Source organism: Amblyomma americanum, chromosome 7 (assembly GCF_052857255.1).
Source record: "Amblyomma americanum isolate KBUSLIRL-KWMA chromosome 7, ASM5285725v1, whole genome shotgun sequence".
NCBI lineage: Eukaryota > Metazoa > Arthropoda > Arachnida > Ixodida > Ixodidae > Amblyomma > Amblyomma americanum.
Window position 1 is genome coordinate 110,376,675 of NC_135503.1, and position 19,582 is coordinate 110,396,256.

General features: G+C 45.7%; 1 pseudogene across 1 annotated transcript in view; it reads left to right on the plus strand.

The window, feature by feature from the left end:
* Nucleotides 1-477: 477 nt before the first annotated feature.
* Nucleotides 478-19,582, plus strand: part of LOC144098002 (clotting factor B-like) — a 45,236-nt pseudogene continuing 26,131 nt past the window's right edge. Inside the window, exons 1-4 of the transcript XR_013307123.1 lie at nucleotides 478-782; nucleotides 12,349-12,376; nucleotides 16,005-16,132; nucleotides 18,226-18,359. The product of XR_013307123.1 is annotated as a clotting factor B-like (transcript). The remainder of the gene's footprint in view (nucleotides 783-12,348; nucleotides 12,377-16,004; nucleotides 16,133-18,225; nucleotides 18,360-19,582) is intronic.

The window sequence follows — 19,582 nt, forward strand, 5'->3', positions numbered from 1 at the left end:
TGGCGCTTGTGGGACTCAAAATATAAACGAAGCAAGAAAGGGAAATTGTTCCTCAGTAGTTTGGCGTACGAAATACCATATCCCTTTAATTCGCAATTCGCCCTGTAAGGAATAAATCTAGCGCTAAGGATTAAAAAAAAAGAATCCATTATTTTCAACCAAGCTGCTGTGCGCAGGTTTTTTTCAAGGCAGTAGAAGTGACCCCGCTTCCGCAAACGCTCCTGCATTGTTCCCGGCCGCAGGAGAATTAAAGCAAGCCCATCGAAGGCGCGTCTCATTGTTGCGGGCTTTACATTATTCGCTGCGGTTCTTTTTCATTCGTTTTTTTTTCACCGTCTGTTCTGCACTCAGAAACAACAAGTTGTCTTCGACGCTGAGGCAAGACGCAGTATACAAGACAAAATCCGCAAACGGTGCACATTTTACCTTTTGTTGTTCTGTCGCTGGCTTCGCAAGAAATGACGTATGAGCGGCACATGGGAGAACGCGGTGAGACGCACATGCCCGGCAGCCCGACCGCTCCGCAAGGCATCCCCCATGAAGAGTGCGCATAACGTGCTCGGGCTCGCGCGCGAACACCCTGTTTTCTCTCTCGCCGCAAATAGCAAGAGTAAAGACGACAGTCGTCCAGTGGAACTAAGAGAACGTCGTGCGCACATTCTCGTACAAAAAAAATAGTATAAGGGTTTGAAAACAGAGGCGCCTGAGCCACACACGAACGAACGGAATTCAAGGGCAGCATGAAACTCAGCACGACAGCTGCGGTCGTATTCGCCGTCTCGGTGAGTCACTTTCACGGTCACCTTTTGCATGTGTTGTATCGCGAGTTCTCCAGGCCTTCAAAAGAGTCTGCCGTTGCCGTCAGTTGATGCGAGGTAACTACGGTGCGCCTACACTGCAATGTGAGCGTGCGCGCTGAAGTTCTTTTTATTTCACCAATATTGGCGGCAGCACAGAACGAAAACGGAGTTCCGTAACAGAAGCGTCAGTGCACACAACAAACACAGAAGGTAAGGCATGTCGCCTTTGGTCTGCTTAAGAAGAAAAATTTCTGCAAGTTTCAATCTGATCGCTAACTGGGGCTCATTGTGATGTAATGCCCCCTTATGTAATGCCTTTTTATTCAATTTTCATTACAAAAAATGATCAGTTGGCCCAAGCTTATCATGACCTTGAACCAAATCGCCCAACTTTCGGTATTGCTTACCTAATGTACCTAACGGAAAGATTAAGGGCAAACTAAAAGATGATGATGATCAACAGTTAGTTTTTGAACCGAGACAAGAACGCTGTCGGTTCAGTGTGTTTCTCATTCTGCGGCAGAAACATGGCAACCGTGCAGCAGTCGCGGAGCTGTCACTTAAGTGACACTAGTACAGACTGTCACACTAGCTCAGCACGGACTATTCCAGGAATGTAGATGACAGCCTTCTCTCTCATTGGTTTCTTTTTTTCTCCAAATGCTGTGCACTGGAGAGTCCTTTTTGTATCCCCCGCTATGTACTACCGGCAATAATTGAAACGCGAACAAGGCAATTGAACCGCGAACAGCAATATTAGAACCTCTTAGCTGGGGAACCTCAATTCTAGTGAAGGATAATTTTACATCGAAGGCTCGTAGACTGTCCTTTAGAAGCGTTTTTCAACCTCACTTGCATTTCCTCTCCAGGAGCTAATATGTTAGTGCATTTGTGCTGGCACTTTAGTTCTCTTCGCGTTTGATTAATTGCTGATAGTACGTTTTCAAAGCTCTCACTCTGCGTGGCGCTTTTCGCAAAGTGGTTATCTTTCAAATACTTAGTGCAAAGCTTGTAATGTACCGAGGAAAGTTAAGTTCAACCAACCTATTAGTTGTGATTTTAATGAGCGAGTACCTGGGCGTTTCGTCGCGTGCAACAGGAAACCATGAAAGAACGCTAAAGCCGGCGAAAAATCCCGGCTGCTCTAGCCCCAGTGAATCAGGCGCCGCATTATATATATATATATATATATATATATATATATATATATATATATATATATATGTGTGTGTGTGTGTGTGTGTGTGTGTGTGTGTGTGTGTGTGTGTGTGTGTGTGTGTGTGTGTGTGTGTGTGTGTGTGTGTGTGTGTGTGTGTGTGTGTGTGCGTGTGCGTGTGCGTGTGCGTGTGCGTGTGTGTGTGTGTGTGTGTGTGTGTGTGTGTGTGTGTGTGTGTGTGTGTGTGTGTGTGTGTGTGTGTGTGTGTGTGTGTGTGTGTAACTGAACTGCAGTGAACTTTTTCAGCTTTAGCGGCCAAGTCTCTAGCACTGATATCTCTTCTTTAACTCAGTCCAGAATTCTACGACGCACCGCTTGGGGAGGGGCGAACATTGCGAACACAAAAGGAACACGAACAAATAGAAAGAAAATATATTGTCGTTTCAGGATCTGTAGAGAACACCTGTTGGCGAGTACTGCTAACATATGACCTACCGTTTTTTAGCCTACCCTGATGTACAGCGCGATATGAATAGCTGGTCTCTTGGCCTCCGCCAACTAAGTCTGATAATGACGCTCGCTTGGCGAAGCTGATGCACACCGTCTGCGAACACTTTGTCAGGTAGGCTGCAGCTACTAAATGGGTAAGCCTTGGTCGGCGGACCTTTTTGTCCGGAAAAAATAAATCAGGAAGGAAGCAGCGAAATTTCCTGAAAGAAGGTATTGCTCCAAAAAATACCCGCCCTAATACCAGTAAAACTGCTTTTGCGCCAGTACATCAGGTGCGGTAATGACGAAGCAAAGAATATGCTCTGACACCGGTGGCCACCGCGGTGGCGAATCTCTCGCAGGACCGGTCTCTGCGCAGAAATAAGTCAGCGCATTGATTTCACCACAGTTACTATAAGTCAGGCAAGCTACTTGGAAGGTTACCTTTCCTTACCACTAATATCCGCAAATAGCACGCACAAATACAAGCAGACCGAACACGAAGACAAAATTCTCAAGAGGCACTTAGATGTTAGGGCTGCTTTTTGAGTTGTGATTTTGAAATTTTTGATCTTGCTTTTACCATCCGCAGCTCAATGAAAGTGATCCTTTCATCCGGACCTGGGTTAATTATATTATTAGTCGACTGGGTGCTTAAGTACTCTTTTTGTAGCGATAGCTACATTACAGTAGCATTACGAGCCTTGAGCGGGGTGGCGCCGTGGTTGGTGACGTGGTGTGGAGCAGCTGCGGGCGGCGCGGCGCCGTGGCTGATAACGTGGTTGGCCACGTAGCTGGTCACGTGACCAGCTGCGTTATGCGGAGCAGCTGGTGCTGCCGGCGGCGCGGCGCGCCGTCGAAACCGAGCTGCGCCATAGCTGTGCCCATGCGCCGTGTCAAGTGGGACGAAGATGAAGGACAAGCACAGGAGCAAGAAGCAAATAATAAGTCTGCGCATGTTCCAAGTTTCGCTTTAACTGAGGTATTAAACTCTGTTGTGCCGTCAATGAAAGTGAGCCTTAATAACAGTCACAAAGTATTCAATAAAAATAGGGGCTAGGTGGCGGGGTAGGTTACTGAGAAGCACTGCCAAAAGGCAATCGATAGATAACTTTAATGAAACGAACGCAAAGAGGTCGGCCAGACACACTGATAACTAGCTTGCTACTCTGCACTGGGGAAGGGGAGGAGGAGAAAAAAGAGGGCCGCGATGGGTGACGATGTGTTGAGAAGAGAGATAAGAATATATGCACGCACATTCGATGGCACTGAAAACACGAGTTGAGGTCCGTGTCACTCAGAAAACGCGAAAACGCCCACATTGTCTGGGCTGCTTTCCAGCTTTGCGGCCAAGCGTCTAGCTGTCAGTCTTCCGAGAGTGGCCTGCTGCGAAAAGACAAGTAATTGAAGCCCTAGCAGGAATTCAACGGCGGGAAGCTGCAGCTCACCATAAAGTATTCATAGATCGACTGAAAGGCGGTGTACAACTTGTGCTAAGAAAACATTCCTCCATGCACACGCAATGCCTCATGACCTGGACCTTGTCGATACGTCATAATCAGCGGCAGCTTGATTACTTCCACTACAAGACAAAGTCCTCTCCCATACCTCTTCTATTAATCCTGCCCTGTGCCAGCTGCGGCAATTTTATCCACACAAACCTCTTTACCTCATCCGCCTACCTAACTTTCAGCCGCCTCCTGCTACGCTTGCCTTCCCTTGGCATCAAGTCCGTTACCCTTAACGACCACCGTTACCCTTAACGACCACCAGGCCGTTACATGGCATGTCCAAGCCAATTTCTTCTTCTTGACTTTGACTTGGATGCCATTACCCCAAGTTTTTCCCTTTCGCACTCTGCCCTCTTCCTGCCCCTTAAAGTTACACTTATCATTTTTCTCTCTATAGCTCGCTGCGTTCTCCTCAATTTAAGTTGAACCCTTTCCTATGCTTCAACATTTCCGCCCCTTAGGTGAGTACCGGTAAGGTACAGGTGTTGTATACTTTTGTCTTGAGGGATATTGGTAACCTGCCATTCATTATTTGAGAGAACCTCCCATATGCGCTGCAACCTATTCTTATTCTTCGAGTTACTCCCCTGTCAGGGTTTGGATCACCGGTCACTACCTGCTCTAAGCAGCCGTATTCCCAACCACTTCGAGAGCCTTGCTACTAAACGCAAATGCTGTTTTCTTGCGAGATTGTTGAACATTGTTTTGGCTTTCTCCATATTAATTATCTGAAACATAGATGCATGCTGACAAAATATTAATTTTATTAATATTTAAATCTTCTCCTATTAAGATTTAAGGAATTATAGCCTGATTAATTTACTGTCATTTGCTTAGAAGTTGTTTACAAAGGTGACCGGTAGTAGAATTACGGCGCCCGCAGCTCAGTCAACCAAGCAAACAGGCAAGTTTTAGGAAAGGGTACTTGACAATAAACCACGTGCATTCAAACCATCATTCAGGTTATAAAAAAACAGGGAATATAACCAGTCCTGTTATAGCTGGCATGCTTACGAGGAACAAGTTTATTCCGGGGAAAAAAGCACTTTGTCACACAGGATATGAACTGCAGCGCATGATTGATGACCTAAACACACAGCGCAGGAATCTGATGACGAATATTCATGGTGCAAGGGCAGCTTCGGCCAAAGAGCGCCATGACACAAGGTAGTATTTCATTGCGCAAGGTGGGGTCAGAGACTCATTTCGAAAGCTTTTCACCCTAAAGAAACCGAGCACCAGGCAGGGGAAAGCTTGTACCCATTGTATCACCGGTGGGTACCCGGCGGCACTGGGGATCGAACCCGGCACCTCCCGCAGGCGAGGCGGATGCTCAAACCACTTAGGCCACCGCTGCTGTTCAGCGCAGGATGATGACACTAATAGTTAATATGAATAAAACTGGAGTAATAGTCACCAACTCGGGAAATGCCGCACAGGTTACAATAGGCTGCGATGTATTGGAAGTGGCAAAGCAATTAGTCAAGGACAAGTAGTGAACGTAGTTGCGGACCATAGTAAGGAATTGGCTAAGAGGATAAGAATGAGCAGGGGTGCTTCTGGGAGGTACCCCTAAATCATAAATAGAAGCTTGCTAATATTCCTCAGGAGGAAAGCATATAAAAGCTGCTCCTTGCCCTAAATCACCTATAAGACGGAAGCCTGGCGGATCACGAAATCTCTTCAAATTAAATTACAGATGACGCAGAGAGCTATGTAAGGAAAATGAGGGAGTAACATTGAGAGATTGGAAGGAAGTTGAGTGGGTTACAGAGAATAAATGCGAGGTAACAATATCCTTAGCCGCAATTAAAAAGAGAAAAAAGCATTAGAAGGCTATATAATATGCTGAGGAGATAATCAATGGTCTCTTAGGTGAACGCAGTGGACTCTGAGGTAAAGTTAGCAAGAACGGCAGAAAGTTAATGTAAATACATTATATTATGAACTTTGTGATTACAGAGTGCCTGCTGCTGGGGCAGCGTAAGATTAACTAGAAATCAACGGGAGAAGTACAACTTTTGTCCGTAAAGTTTCGAGACTGATTTATTTTCTTCTCTAGAAATAGTTCTCTAAAACAAATGTTGGTGCGTATGTGTAGCGCCACCATTTCGGGCTAACCAAATCTAATTATGTCAGTTGCTGTGGCAGCCACTAGATGGCACTACATGTACAAAAATACGTTGTCACTAGTCGTCTGCGCATTCTACTGTAACAACGTGTAAACATAAAATTCTGTGTGAAGCTTGGCAAGACAGCCACAGAGACGTATGAGCTCCTTCGTGACTCTTACGGCAACGAGAAATTATCGCAGTCGCGAGTTTTTGTGTGGCACAAGGTGTTCATTTCGGGGAAAACATCGGTGGAAGACGAGACAAGGCAGGGGTGCCCTTCATCCTCATGGAGTGAAAACAGCGTGGCTCGAATCAGGGAAATCGTACAGCAAGACCGCACCATTGCAGTCCGCATGCTATCAGATGCTCTCGACATTAGTAAGCCAACAGGCCACTAAATTTTGCGTGAGAACTTAGGGAAATGAAAGCTGAACGCCAGACTTGTGCCGCACTCCCTAACGCAGGATCAGAAGGACACGCCGTCGTCAGTGAGCGCTGATTTGCTATCCGAGGCAGAGAACGATGCTTCCTTCGTCGATTGCATCATTGTTGGAGACGAAACACGGTGTTTTCCATACGATCCTCAAACAAAGAGGCAGAGCCCCGAATGGCGGTCCACAAGCTCTCCGGTCTCGATAAAGGTGCGGCGACAGGAGACGAAAACAGATAAGTTGCTGATAGTTTTTTTCGATGTCCGAGGAGTCATACACTCAGGGTTTGTCCCACAAGGGTGGACGGGGAATCAGGAGTTTTATATCCGTGTGCTCCAACACATTCGTGACGCACTGCAAAGCCATCGCCCTGTCTTACGGGTATCTGGACAATGGAGCCGTCTCCAAGATAACAGAAGGCCGCACACTGCTTTCAGCGAGACAACATTTCTCGCCAAGCACAGCATTACTGTGCTTCCCCATCCGCCATACTCGCCTGAGCTCTCGCAATGCGAGTTTTTCCTGCGTCCTCGTGTGATGAGAGCCCTAAAAGGTCGCTGAATGGGGAGCGCGGAGGCCGTTCAAGACGCCACAACAAAGGAGCGGGCAGCCCTGCCAAAAGAAGCATTTTCCAACTGTTTCCAAGACCTCAAGAAGCGTTGGGAGCTGTGTATAGACTGCAAGGAAGGCTATTTCGGAGGGGTGCTGCACAAATGATTTAAATGTTAAACGCACTTTTTTAATGGACTTAGTCTTGGAACTTTACGGACAAATGTTGTATTTACCTTGTGATTTGGCCGATGTCCAATTAAACACACACGCGAACACACATGCATACAGGTATATATGCATACATACGCCGGGCGTATGAGATTAATGCAACCAAGTTTTAAAAAAGACCGAATTTCTTACGGGAGTGTTATAAGCTAGTGCTGCCGAATGTCGTGTTGCCTAATTGCAGTATTTAGTCATGCTGAAAAGTAGTTTATTAGTACGCACTAATTCACAGACTTTACGATTATTGGCTCAGGTGAAAGTGGACATTCGGAAGTTGGAGGTGCTCTTAAAAATTCACGGACCAAAATTTTTACTAGGAGGTGCTGTTTACGCAGATTTTTTTTTTACGTACCGAAACGAAATACCGAAAAGAGATTAGCAGTTGGTGGCACAGATCTTTCGGCCACTACAAACGCAAACCCGCAGTGGGACGAGCGTTCTAGAGATGAGCGGATTTCGTTCTTGGGGAGCGCGTCTTGGGGCACCGAAGAACTACCACGTGACAGTTTTGCATTATCCTGGCTTTCGTTTTAGACTAGCAAAAATATCTACGTAAGTGGCACGTTGTTGTGAATGTTTGACTCTTCGGGTTTTTAACGCGATGGACAACTGCCGAATTGAGAATTTTTTACCATGCCAATATACAAAAAGTAGGCTAATTAGTATTTTCTAATTTACTTTCAAAAGAGAAAAATGCTGCACGCTAGACAACACGGCTCTCGACAGCAATCAGGTAGCTTCATTCGGCTAGGACACTGAGTTTCTAAAAGCTTGGCTACATTTAGCTGGGACGCCTGGTATAATTCTGTACGCGAGTCACTCGCACCCGATGGGAGAATGCTCCAAAGACCTCGGACGACACCACGCCTCAACGTATAATCCTGCGTTATAATTGGCCCTGAAATTCTCTTATCATTTCATGATGTGCAGTGGCCTTTCGGCGTCGCCTAGAGACAGACAAGGGAGCAAACCAACGCACGGTATGACATTTAGTTAAACTGACATGACACGTGGTTTGAGTTTTTATTTCTCAAGATCGGCGTCTCCAATTGCCCTTATCCTCCGGCTCGTTGTCTCCTTGGCAATGGCGTTCACCTTCTGAGCGCGAGCTCTCCGGGTTATGTCTGTGTAGAACGCGCTTCAATTGCAGGGAATATAAAAAAGAGAAACAATGAACAGAGCGTATGCATACTGTGTCTTGCAGCTCCACAAAAAACTCCAAACAGCGAAAATTAGTGCAAAGCCTTCTTTTGCGATGTTGAAGTGTGTTGTTTTCTGGTATTACATGGTGGCATCAGCACGAAAAGACAGATAGGCAGGCAACGAGAAAGCGCTGCCTCAGCGTTTTGCTTCGCGTTTAAGCTGTCTGTCTTCTTCCTGCAACTCTTTCCGTAGTCGTTTTTACATAGAATTGCCGCTACGCAGCGGTTTTCAGCGATAAATTCATCACATCTAAAATTCCCTCTATCATTTGCCTGCTTAAAACGTCGCCTTTGTTATTGTAAAAGAAATTAAGGGAGACCAGGTATCTGTGTGCGATGGGTATGTTTTCGTTCAAAAAAGCACAATAAGTGTGTGATATTGATCGATAGTCGTGGCGAGTTACCTGAGAGTTACGTAGAACGCACGAGGAAGGCAGTACATGGTGTAGTTTACCAGTAACGTGAGTTTTGAAACAGGTAGCTATTGGTCACTCATTGCTTTGTGGGAGGCGTTTTTTTTTTCCCAGCAAAACGAATTCTAAGCCACGAATGTCTTTGTAATTATTCTAAAGTGTAGTACTGGGACCCTGTGCGCGCATAGCACAAAAGTTGATGGCGTCGATTTAAGAATTCTCGCTTCAGAATAGTAGTCATCGCACATTATTTTTTCAATTTAGTGAAACTCCTGTACTTCTTTGGAAAAACCCTCCAACCTTTATTTAATCTGTTTGATCCCTGGCAAACAGAGCAGTAGGAAGCCGCGGGAGATTTCAGAAGAAAAAAAAACACTTTTATCAAGAGTCCTACATTGTCTGGACATTGCCCGAGACCTTTCCGGGAGGATTTTCTGCACTCCGTTTTTTATCCGAGTACTGCCCCCGCACGTCAGGAACAAAAAAAAAATTCGATAAACCCGCCAAGTTTCTAGCTTCAAGAGCGCCTCAGTAGAACACAAAGAAAGGCTTGCTGTCTTCGCAGCAGCCGCCAGCACTAACCGTGAGTTCGAAATGCTCCTAGCTACAGGCTTCGCATAACCTTTACTGCACCTCCAGGTCACGTCAGCTAGACAAGCACTCAAGCTGCACATGCGGCTGCAGGCTTGACGTGACAACTCCCGCTGACGACACCTCCCTTTGTTTTGCGACCTGCGCTACCATACCGCGGAGGAAACGCTCGCAATTCAATAAGGTCCTGAGCAAGAAGAACACAACTTAAGATGGACTGGAGAGAGCTTTTTGGTTCCCACAGTTTCTGAATATTACATAGAATGAAAGTGGCGGCGCAGCACTATATTCCCCATGGAGAGGCGCAGAAATTCTGGGAGGATGAGGCTGAGTATTTGGCTTGGCTATTGATGAGTATGAAAAGTGGGTGTAGCCAAACAATTTAAGCGGCGAACATCAAAGAAATGCTGTGAAAGTTTGAATACCAGCCTAATACTTGCGTTAAATTTAATGAAGTGAAAAACGCACTATAAAATTAATTTAATCTTCGTGTAGGCGGGAGCCTCGAGGTACAGGGGCTACTTCCGAGGCAGAACTGATGTTTTGGGCCCAACGCTGATGAAGCCAAATACGAAACCTCGTCTTCCCGGCATTTCCGATGGTGGATGGAGTGCTCTTTAATAAACTCGCATGGACGGCGGCGCCAACTTTCCCTCTAGGTAATATTGAGAAACTCTATGGTGGTTCCATCGTCATCTCTAGTCGGTTTACTCAACGGCGCTAACGACGAGTGCAGCCTCGCAGTTCGTAACAAAGCTAGGACGTAATTAGCACGCTAAGTGAACTCAACTTGGTCGCAAATAGCTTGGATTTATACACACTGTCTCAAAAGGAACAGTCTCGCTTTAGCCGACTGCCCTCATCGCTAGGATTTCGCTATGGCTTTTGAGTAAAACGAGATATGGCCTTCCGAATGTGACACTGGTGCAAAGGCACCGCCAGAAGTTTGCACATGGTCAACGTAACAAACGGAGGCTTGCTTGCAGCAAGCAGGCAGGAGTTCGCATTAAATCGCGGTATTCGGGACCTTTCCGCAGTGTCTTGTTTCTACGGGCGATACCAAATCCTTAAAAACGTGAAGTGCGCATTGGGCAGCGAGTTCATAAAGGGCGGAATGCAGGGGTTTCAGGAGTCACTATCTTAACGCCTGGAGCGGTCAGCGCACTGCTACATCACAGAGCCCCTGATAAGCAATATGCACCATTCTCCCAAAGTATGAGCTTTTAAGTGGTCACAAATTCACCGATATGAAACTCAAACATGGCACGAGTGAGAAGTGCATGCCCCGCCATCTTTTCCACCTGACTTGTCCCGCGTCTACTCCTGCACCCACACACATTCTCGCTTGAACGCTTACGAGAGCGAATAAAATAAAAGAGAAGAAAGATGGTGAATAACAGGTTAAATATGTGGTGCGATAGCTGAATTGGCACTGCTCACCGCTGAAGCAGCACATCGGGAGAAAGAGACAAAAAAAAATGAAGGAAGCAGGAAAGCAAAAAAAAGAAATGAAAGCACGAAGGACTGGATTAAGCGGTTCGTGCACCTCTGCTTTGCAATCTCCAGTGCTTTGCTTTTCGGGTAGAGAGACGAGTGGACCCACGAAAAGGTAAAAATGCAACGACACCGACACTGATCAAGACATCTAATAAAAACAAAAGGCTAGGAGAGCAAAAGAATGCCAAGATGAAAAAAGAAAGCCAAGTCGCTCTAAAACAGGCTTTTAAAAGTGGTCGGTGCAAACAATAAGAAATAATTAATTGTCACGGCTCCCTACGTTTGTGTTTGGCCTCAGCAGTGCGTTTTGGAACCGACACAAATGCATCGTCATTATTGCAAACTGTCAAATTGAAGAGGTCAGAGGTTGCAAAACCTTGACACTCTCGCCACGCTGTACTGCGCAGTTACAAGAGCGTGCTGACTGTCATAAATATAGTCTGTTCCTCGAAGACCTCACAGGACTGCCGCAAGCGGTCTCGAATATAGGCTGGCACTGAACTGAAGGTGCCAGAAAATTGCGGCTCGAATTTTCAATGCTCTTCACAGATCTGTAGAATAGGTGATTGGCAGGCGCTCCACCAATCGTGGAATGCGATACCATGATTACCGAAACCAGCGATGAAAGTTTCTTGTGTGCGAGATGCTTTGACAGCTGAACCCCTAATTTGCTGAATGCTTTCAGCCCAGCGTCTGCAGATTGCGCGGAAGAGTACAACCAAACGTCCAGTTCCCGATGGTGCTCTTTCATGAAGTCGGCTCTTGGATGCTAGGTTAAATCCGACGCGACACTTTTCTTCGCTTTGAACAAAGGCGTCCCTGCGGTGGACAGCGATAACACACGTAATCTTCCCTCTGGTCTAGGTACAATAGAAGTTAATTACACCCACTATTAACTAACATTTTTTCCAGGTTTGACTGGTAACCAAAGCTATCATAAATATGGGCTCAATAAAATTTTTTATCACTCACATATTTCAAACGATTAACCTTTAATGACAAGGAAATATTCTGCATCGTGATCTGCCCTATTAGGTAAAACAAAGAGAGGCGATCTGCCTTATTTTACTATGTGGAGGCAATGTTGTTGTGTGCCTTCATTAGTTTTGTTATGCTAGTTGCATAAAGTTGAAAGCCTTATTTTGAGCACCACGAAGAAAGCTTCGTATGTCAGGCTGTCAAATGTATCATAGGCATCCCAGGGCTCAGGAACAAATTTGGAGAACACCATTTATTTCGGAGAGCATAGCGCGCTTTTAAAGACGTGTCATAAGAGGTGCGCTTTACGAGCAGTTGATTCCATGCATATTCTGTTTATTTCTGTCTTTTCGCACAAGTCAATGTATGCATGTGTATTTATTTTTCAGATTGCGCTGGACCTATGGATACCATCAGGTACGATATCGCGCTGTTTACAAAACGAATTGTCTATTTATTCAGTAATTATTCACACCCAAAGCAGAAAGTGAAGTTATGAATGATGTAGTTTCGCTGTGTTGAAAGAATACCTTGGAGCCTTTTCTAAGGTTCCAAACTAGTGATTTGTCTCTGTCAAACAAAACGCATTTCATTACTGCTTCCAAAACCTATCTTATGTATGCATTCTCTTGTATAACTACGTATGAGAGAAATGAGAGCACATGTTAGAACCACTCCTGTCATTGTTTCAGTCGCTCAAATTTGGGAGTTGTCGATTATGAAGTTGGCGGAAACGACAATGTTAAACAGCTCTCCAGGAAAATTGGCGATAAAAGAACTGAGTACCTCGCTTGAGAATTTCCTAGAGAGGGTGCTGCAAAACTGGGTGCGGCAGAAATACTCCGACATAGTTTCCAACACGTAGTTCCATTAGTAGAGAGCACAACGCTCAAGCGCACTTCAACCACATTTACGCCTGTATATTTGGAAGATAATACAAAACCTATATATGCAGTAGTCAATGTAATCAGAACGGTAATGATACAACAGTAGCGCACAGTAATGCGTCATCCCGCCAGTAACGAAAGGGGAAGTAAAGAAAGCCTTAGGAGCAATTTAAACGAAAAAAAAACAACAGCTGGTGAGGATAAGGTAACAGCAGATATGTTTAAGGATGAAGGAGAGATTGTGCTGGAAAAACTGGCCACCTTGTACACACAATGCCTTATAACCTCGACGTATCAGACGCTTGGAAGAATACAAATATTATCTTATTTCATAAGAAAGGAGATACCAAGAACTTGAAAAATTAGACCTATCAGCTTACTGTCCGTTGCCTACAAAGTATTCACTAAGGTAATCACTAATAGAGTAAGGGCAGCCTTAGACTTCATCAACCAAATGATCAGGCAGGCTTTAGTAAAAGATATTCTTCAATAGATAATATTGACACTCTCTTTCACATGATAGAGAAATGTGCAGAATAAAACCAACCGAAATATATAGCCTTTATTGGTTACGAGAAAGTATTTGGCTAAGGGGAAACCTCGGCAGTCATGCAGGCATTGCGGAATCGGGGTGTAGATGAGCCTTATGTCAAAATACTGGAAGATATATAAAGTAACTGCACAGCTACCATGGTCCTCCATAAAGTCAGCAATAAAATTCCAATAAGGAAGGTCATCAGGCAAGGACACACAATCTCGCCTATGCTATTCACCGCCTGTTTACAGGAGGTGTTCTGAGGCCTTAATTGGGAACAGTTTGGAAAAAGGGTTAATATAGAATACCTAAATAATCTGCTATTCGTTGATGACATTGCCTTGCTGAGTCACTCAGGAGATGAACTGAAAATCATTAACAATGAGTTACACAGACAGAGCAGAACAGTGGGTCTAAAAATTAGCATGCAGAAAACCAAGGTAATGTTCAACAGTCAAGCAAGGAAACAGCAGTTCACAATTGACAGCGAGGTGCTGGAAGTGGTAACGGAATACGTCTACTTAGGAAAGCAGATCCGGATCATGAGAAGGAAATAGCTGAAAGAATAAGACTGGGGTGGAGTGCATATGGCAGGTTCTCTCAAATCATGAATGGCAGTTCACCAATATCCCTGAAGTAGAAAGTGTACAACAGCTGTATCTTACCGGTACTAACCTACGGGGCGGAAACGGGGAGGCTAACGAAAAGGGTTCAGCTTAAGTTAAGGGCAGCACAGCGAGCCATGGAAAGAAAAATGATAGGTGTAACGTTAAGAGACCGGAAGCGGTCAGAGTGGGTCAGGGAACAAACGCGGGTTAATGACACCCACGTCGAAATCAAGAGGAACAAATGTGCTTGGGCGGGGCATGTAATGCGAAGGCTAGATAACCGCTGGTCCTTAAGGGTAACGGAGTGCGAAGGGATGATGATGATTATTATTATGGATTTTTATGGCGCAAGGGCATCTATGGCCAAAGAGCGCCATGAAAAAAGGTATTTTCGACTTCTCAAGGTGGGGTCAAAGACCCATTTGCAATGGATGAGAAGGCAAGCGTAGCAGGGGGCAGCAGAAAATTAGCTGCGCGAAAGAAGTTAAGCAGTTTGTTGGGGTACGGCGGGTGCAGCTGGCAAAAGACAGGGTTAATTGAAGAGACATGGGAGAGGATTTTGCGCAGCAGTTGGTGTAGTCAGGCTGATGATTATGATGATGATGATGATAATAATAGAACCATGCGGCCATTCAATTTACATTCATCACTATTTTCAAAATCTCACTGCAGAGCAATATCGCACTAATGTGCAGTTTTCAGGCAAGTCTCGCAGTGAAGAATGATATGGACGAATTGTCCATCTTATTCAGATTAGCTGGGGGAGGGGAGATGAATTGACAGTGGAGAAGCGCGGGGGGCAGCTCCCGGCACTTTTACCTGCTTGAATGTGCGCTCTACAATTGGGAGCATCTGGACTGCTTTATAAAGAACAAGAGGCAAATCAGGAGCTAGTGTGAGCTCGCAGTGCCGTCAGTGTACGTGGGCTTGCCCATTTTGCACCACATTCGGCCAAAAAAAAAACGCAATGTGACCAGAAGTGAATAGCACAGCCCAGGACACGACAGGGGTTGAAATAAAATCATGATGAGATTACGATAAGCCGAATTAGAAAAAAAGGTAGGTACAAGACAAGCGTTCTGCAGATTTAGGTCCTAAAGTAGCGTTGCACAAACTTTCCATTCTAGAAGAACGTGGTCAGCTAAATTCCTTTCATGGACTAGCTCAGCACTGTGGCCTACTTGTATTTTCTTTTGCGCTATTGGCTGCATTAGAGACTACCTATGGGGTAAACGCATTAAGGTTGTTCGATGTGGTAGCAGAAAGCTGCCACTTTCTCCTGCGGACTATTGAGGATGTCAGCCAGGTGGGTGAGGCACAGGATGACGCCTAAATTAAAGATCAAGAGTGCCAGAGAGATCGCTCATAAGCAAACTGACAACATGCGCTAGCACCTTGAGAGGCGTGTAGTTCGCGGCCAAGGCTGAAATACATCAGATTAATAGACAAAAGTGCGAACACCGTCACACGCAAAGCCCAAGAAATATGCATCATGGAAGTTAAAGCCAGCTCTTAATGGAGGCGAGACGAGCTACATCAAAAGGCTATGCGGCTATAGTGCCAGGTCATTCTTGCCATCCACTTTTGTCAATCTTGTCAAGCAACCCTTATCAGCGCTCGTCAACGAAGTAAATTAGAAAACAAATGCTTGCCCACTTATGCAAAAAATGCGGAAGAGGTTAAGCAAACGTGTGATTCGCACGGTCCAGCTTGTCTTTCTGTATAGCGTACTTTTTTCTATAAAGTTTTGAATGCTCGTTAATGGTACGTTGCCGAACAAACACGTACAAATTCACAATACCACTCAGAGCACAGGGACCACCACATCAATTAAGGAACGCAGTGAGGCATTACACTGCAAAGGAACGCGAGGATATGTTGTGTTTTGCAAGTCTTCATGAAGACGATGTCTCTGCGCTGTCTGTCAACACAGTAGCTTTGCGATTACTCTATGTGTAAAGCGGTTGTGGACTGAGGTTTTTGCATAAAATAGAATTTAAATTGGGCATTTGCAGTGGCCGTAAATGTTCTGCCCAGCAAAGTGCTCACACTGACAAAGGAACAGCCGGAACAGTACATCGAAAGTCCAAACTATCCTGACGACTATTACCCTCCAGATACGCAAATTCAATACAAGGTCGAGGTAAGTGACCAACGAGCACGGTTCCTTAGAGATGGAATTAGCTGCGAACGCATGATGGTTTGCACTTAAAAGCACGTTATGAGCAGTGATTATTATGGAAGCGCCTTAATATATGGACGCCTAAATAGCAGTTACCGCTGCGGGAACAGCAGTGAGCGGGGAGACAGCACGTGACACATGCGCCGCCGAGTGACGAGCGTGCGTTCTCCGGCCGAGCGGTTTCAGTTTTTTCTATCTGCAGGCCCAAAGTTTCATGCGCTGCAGCGGTTCAAGAATTCATTTCCGAAACCAAAAAAATATATACATATTATTAACTGTGAGCTGTCAGTTATTTAATAAATGAAGGGACCAACTATAATAGTTAGAAAGGTAGCTATTTGTTTTTAATTCTGCGTCTCGTTAGTGCACACGTCTCAGCTGTTTTCTGATGCCCACTAAAGGCTACCGCATTATACCCAAGAAAACACTCTATTAACACCCGTCTATGAAAATTACTGACAGTATTCAGTCAAGCACCCTGTACTATCTCCATTTTGGATAATTGTTACTAAGCTATTCACGTTATCCGCACGGAGTTTTTGAGTTCAGTTTTTGAGTGCGCGGTTTCGTCATTCATACCTTTTTTCACAATTACCCAAATTTTGACTAGCGTTAACAGATATTAGGTATGTCTCTTTGTAACCTTAAATAAACTGAAAAGGTACAAGGAACCTCTAAGTTAGTACAGGACAGACACTTCCTCATAGGCGCTAAATTCACGAAAGCGGAACACAATTAGCTTACGCTTACGTCCTAATAGAGCTTCATTTAATGGGCGTTCTGATAGAAGGTGCAGGAGGGGGGTTAACTATTATTACTTGTTTGATGGCTGGTGTGTGTTTATAACAAACAATTGACACTTCTTGGAGGGACGCTTTACTAGCGGAGACTTTAACTTGTTGTGCGACGGTTTTTCGCAAGCTCGCTATTTATGTTTTTATATGAAAGACAACGACACGTAGGCAGGAGCTGTCAGCTGAATGGGCTCTCAGGAACCCGCCTGATTAATGTTTTCAAATCAGGTCGGCACACTTTATTATACAGAGCAAAAAGTCACAGGTTGGAGCTGTTTAGTTTTACAATGCTCCTAGTCAGGTTCAATCTGCGCACTTGCGCCTTTTGTAAGGCAGCTAGGGCAGTCCGAAGTCTTTGTATGTCTCTTACTGGGGGGGATCTACAGCGACGAAAATGACACAGAGGGTGAACATAATGAATTGACATGTTCTTAGTTTTTTTGAGGGGCCTGGGCACTATTGGTGCATATACGCTGCTCACTTGTGGCGGCGCCTGTAGCAAATACTATGGTTAGCCGGTTTAGAAAGTAATTTGCTCAGTTCATGGCAGCATTCGAGTAAACTTCATTTGAACCCCCCTTACCGTTCAAGTTAGCAAGTATTTTTATCTACCGCCAGGGCGAACAACCCAGAATGATACTGATGCGGTCTCTTGCCCCATCTCTCCCGCTTCCCATGAAAGCATTCACTCCAGGGACCTAGCTTCCACGCCAGCTTGGTTGTGGCCACATACGGCATATAATCTAAAAAAGAAAGCATTCCCCGTCGCCTATGGACAAGTATGCTACGTTGATTCTCTTTCTGCTGCATGTTAATTTTTGTCGCCCTTTTGACACTTGTTCAAGAGAGGGCACGCCTAGCTATAAAGGTGGCGTGGCGCAGTTGAGCAAATGACAGAGTGAAGCGAAACAAATGAGGAAAATATTGGAGTAGAATCCTTCTATTTCTTCGCCCCTGGACGAAATTTCCAATAGCTAGCGGGAGGGCGAGGCAGCTTTTTGTTACTAGACAAAGAAACACGATAGAAACCAGTAAATGTTTTCTCCGGAAGATGTCACCTGTGCAGCTGCTGGTGAGAAAGTGCGACCACTGCTGTCTCCTGGTACGCTTTGTATGCAAGTAGTGAGCAGCGACATTGGATATCCTAATGTCGACGAGTATATAAGGAAGATGTTCGCATTGCCTGCGGCATCCATTGTGGCACTGCATTACATGTTAAGCAGAAATCTATGGCGTTACTCTCACGCATGCGCACTGCAGGTGAAGCTTGACAGCCCGGTGGAGCAGGAAATGGCGCGCATCCAGGTGACGTTCGAGGTGTTCCTAATGGAGCGCAGCGCCTTCTGCCACAAGGACGGCGTGGACATCGTCGACAGGACAGGAGAAGTGAGAGCGTAAGGGGTAACACGCGCGTCGCCATTTAGGAAGCCGGCTGCCACTAGGTAGCTGAGTGTCCAATTGTCGTCGGCGGTCTTTTGTGCCGCAAAAATATAACTGGTAGATCATTTATTCGATTCCCAGTGGTCCATAACAAAAGAATATGGATATGGGCGTTCCCTCATGTGAAACCTGCGCGGTTGCTTAAGCCGTGTTTAATGGCAGAGTAGTGTGACATGACATCGCCATGACTTACTGGGTTGTACTTATTAGTGAGAAGCCTAATAAGGTTTAGTTGTAGGTGACGCCGCTAAAGGGTGTCCTTTGCAAGACAAATTACCGAGCGGAAAGCTCTTTGACTGAAATGAACATCGTTAAAGCAGTTTATTGCACGTAGGCTAAATTAGCGTCTAAAATTTAGCGCCAAATTGCCCAGACGCGAAGACTAGACACGTCGATAAGTAGGCAATGACAGGATTGAAGCTAAACAACTTTATAGTGGGCGACATCTGCATAGTGAGGTTGACAGTTGGAAAAATGTCTGGCAACATTCAGTGCCGAACCGATGGTAACGCTCTCAGATCGTTGTGGACCCCGCACACAGAGGAACTGTAAGCAAAGTGTCCTATAATAAAGTTCTAGAATTGCATGTGAAGCATTTTCGTGGCTCCTTCGGCTTCCTTTTTCCTTCAACGCTTCCCTACTTGGGCTGGTGCGGAACAGTCTATATGGTCTCGAAGCCGCACCCGGCCTGCCATCAGCTTTGCCGGCACAGACCACAGGGTTTTCAGGCGTATACTCTTCGCTGAGGCTTCGGCAGTACGCACTGCGGGGACTGGACTTCGAAGCCTATCAGCCTCGCATTCTGCGCTGCATGAATAGCGAGGTCCGGACTGGCTCGCCGCTTCCTTCCCGGCCTAACACCATAACAGGTGTTCATATCCGGGGGTCTGTTGTCGCCGACCGGCGGTTGCCTCGCAGAGGGCGCGACGCGTGATACAGAGCTGTGGGGAGGGGAAAGGCGAACGGGCACCGATCGCAGTCGCTGAGCTATTGGCAACGCTTCCCCTCCACAGAGCTACGACGAAGAGAAAGGCGGAGGCGCAAACGCTATATTGTGGCTGGCGTCTACTAATGAGAAGCACCTTTCCCCTCCCGTCGCTACTTGCATTCTCCACACTGCTTGTCTTCCCTTCCCGTTCATCTTGTTAGTCCGTTACTCTCTCTCACTCCTCCCCGG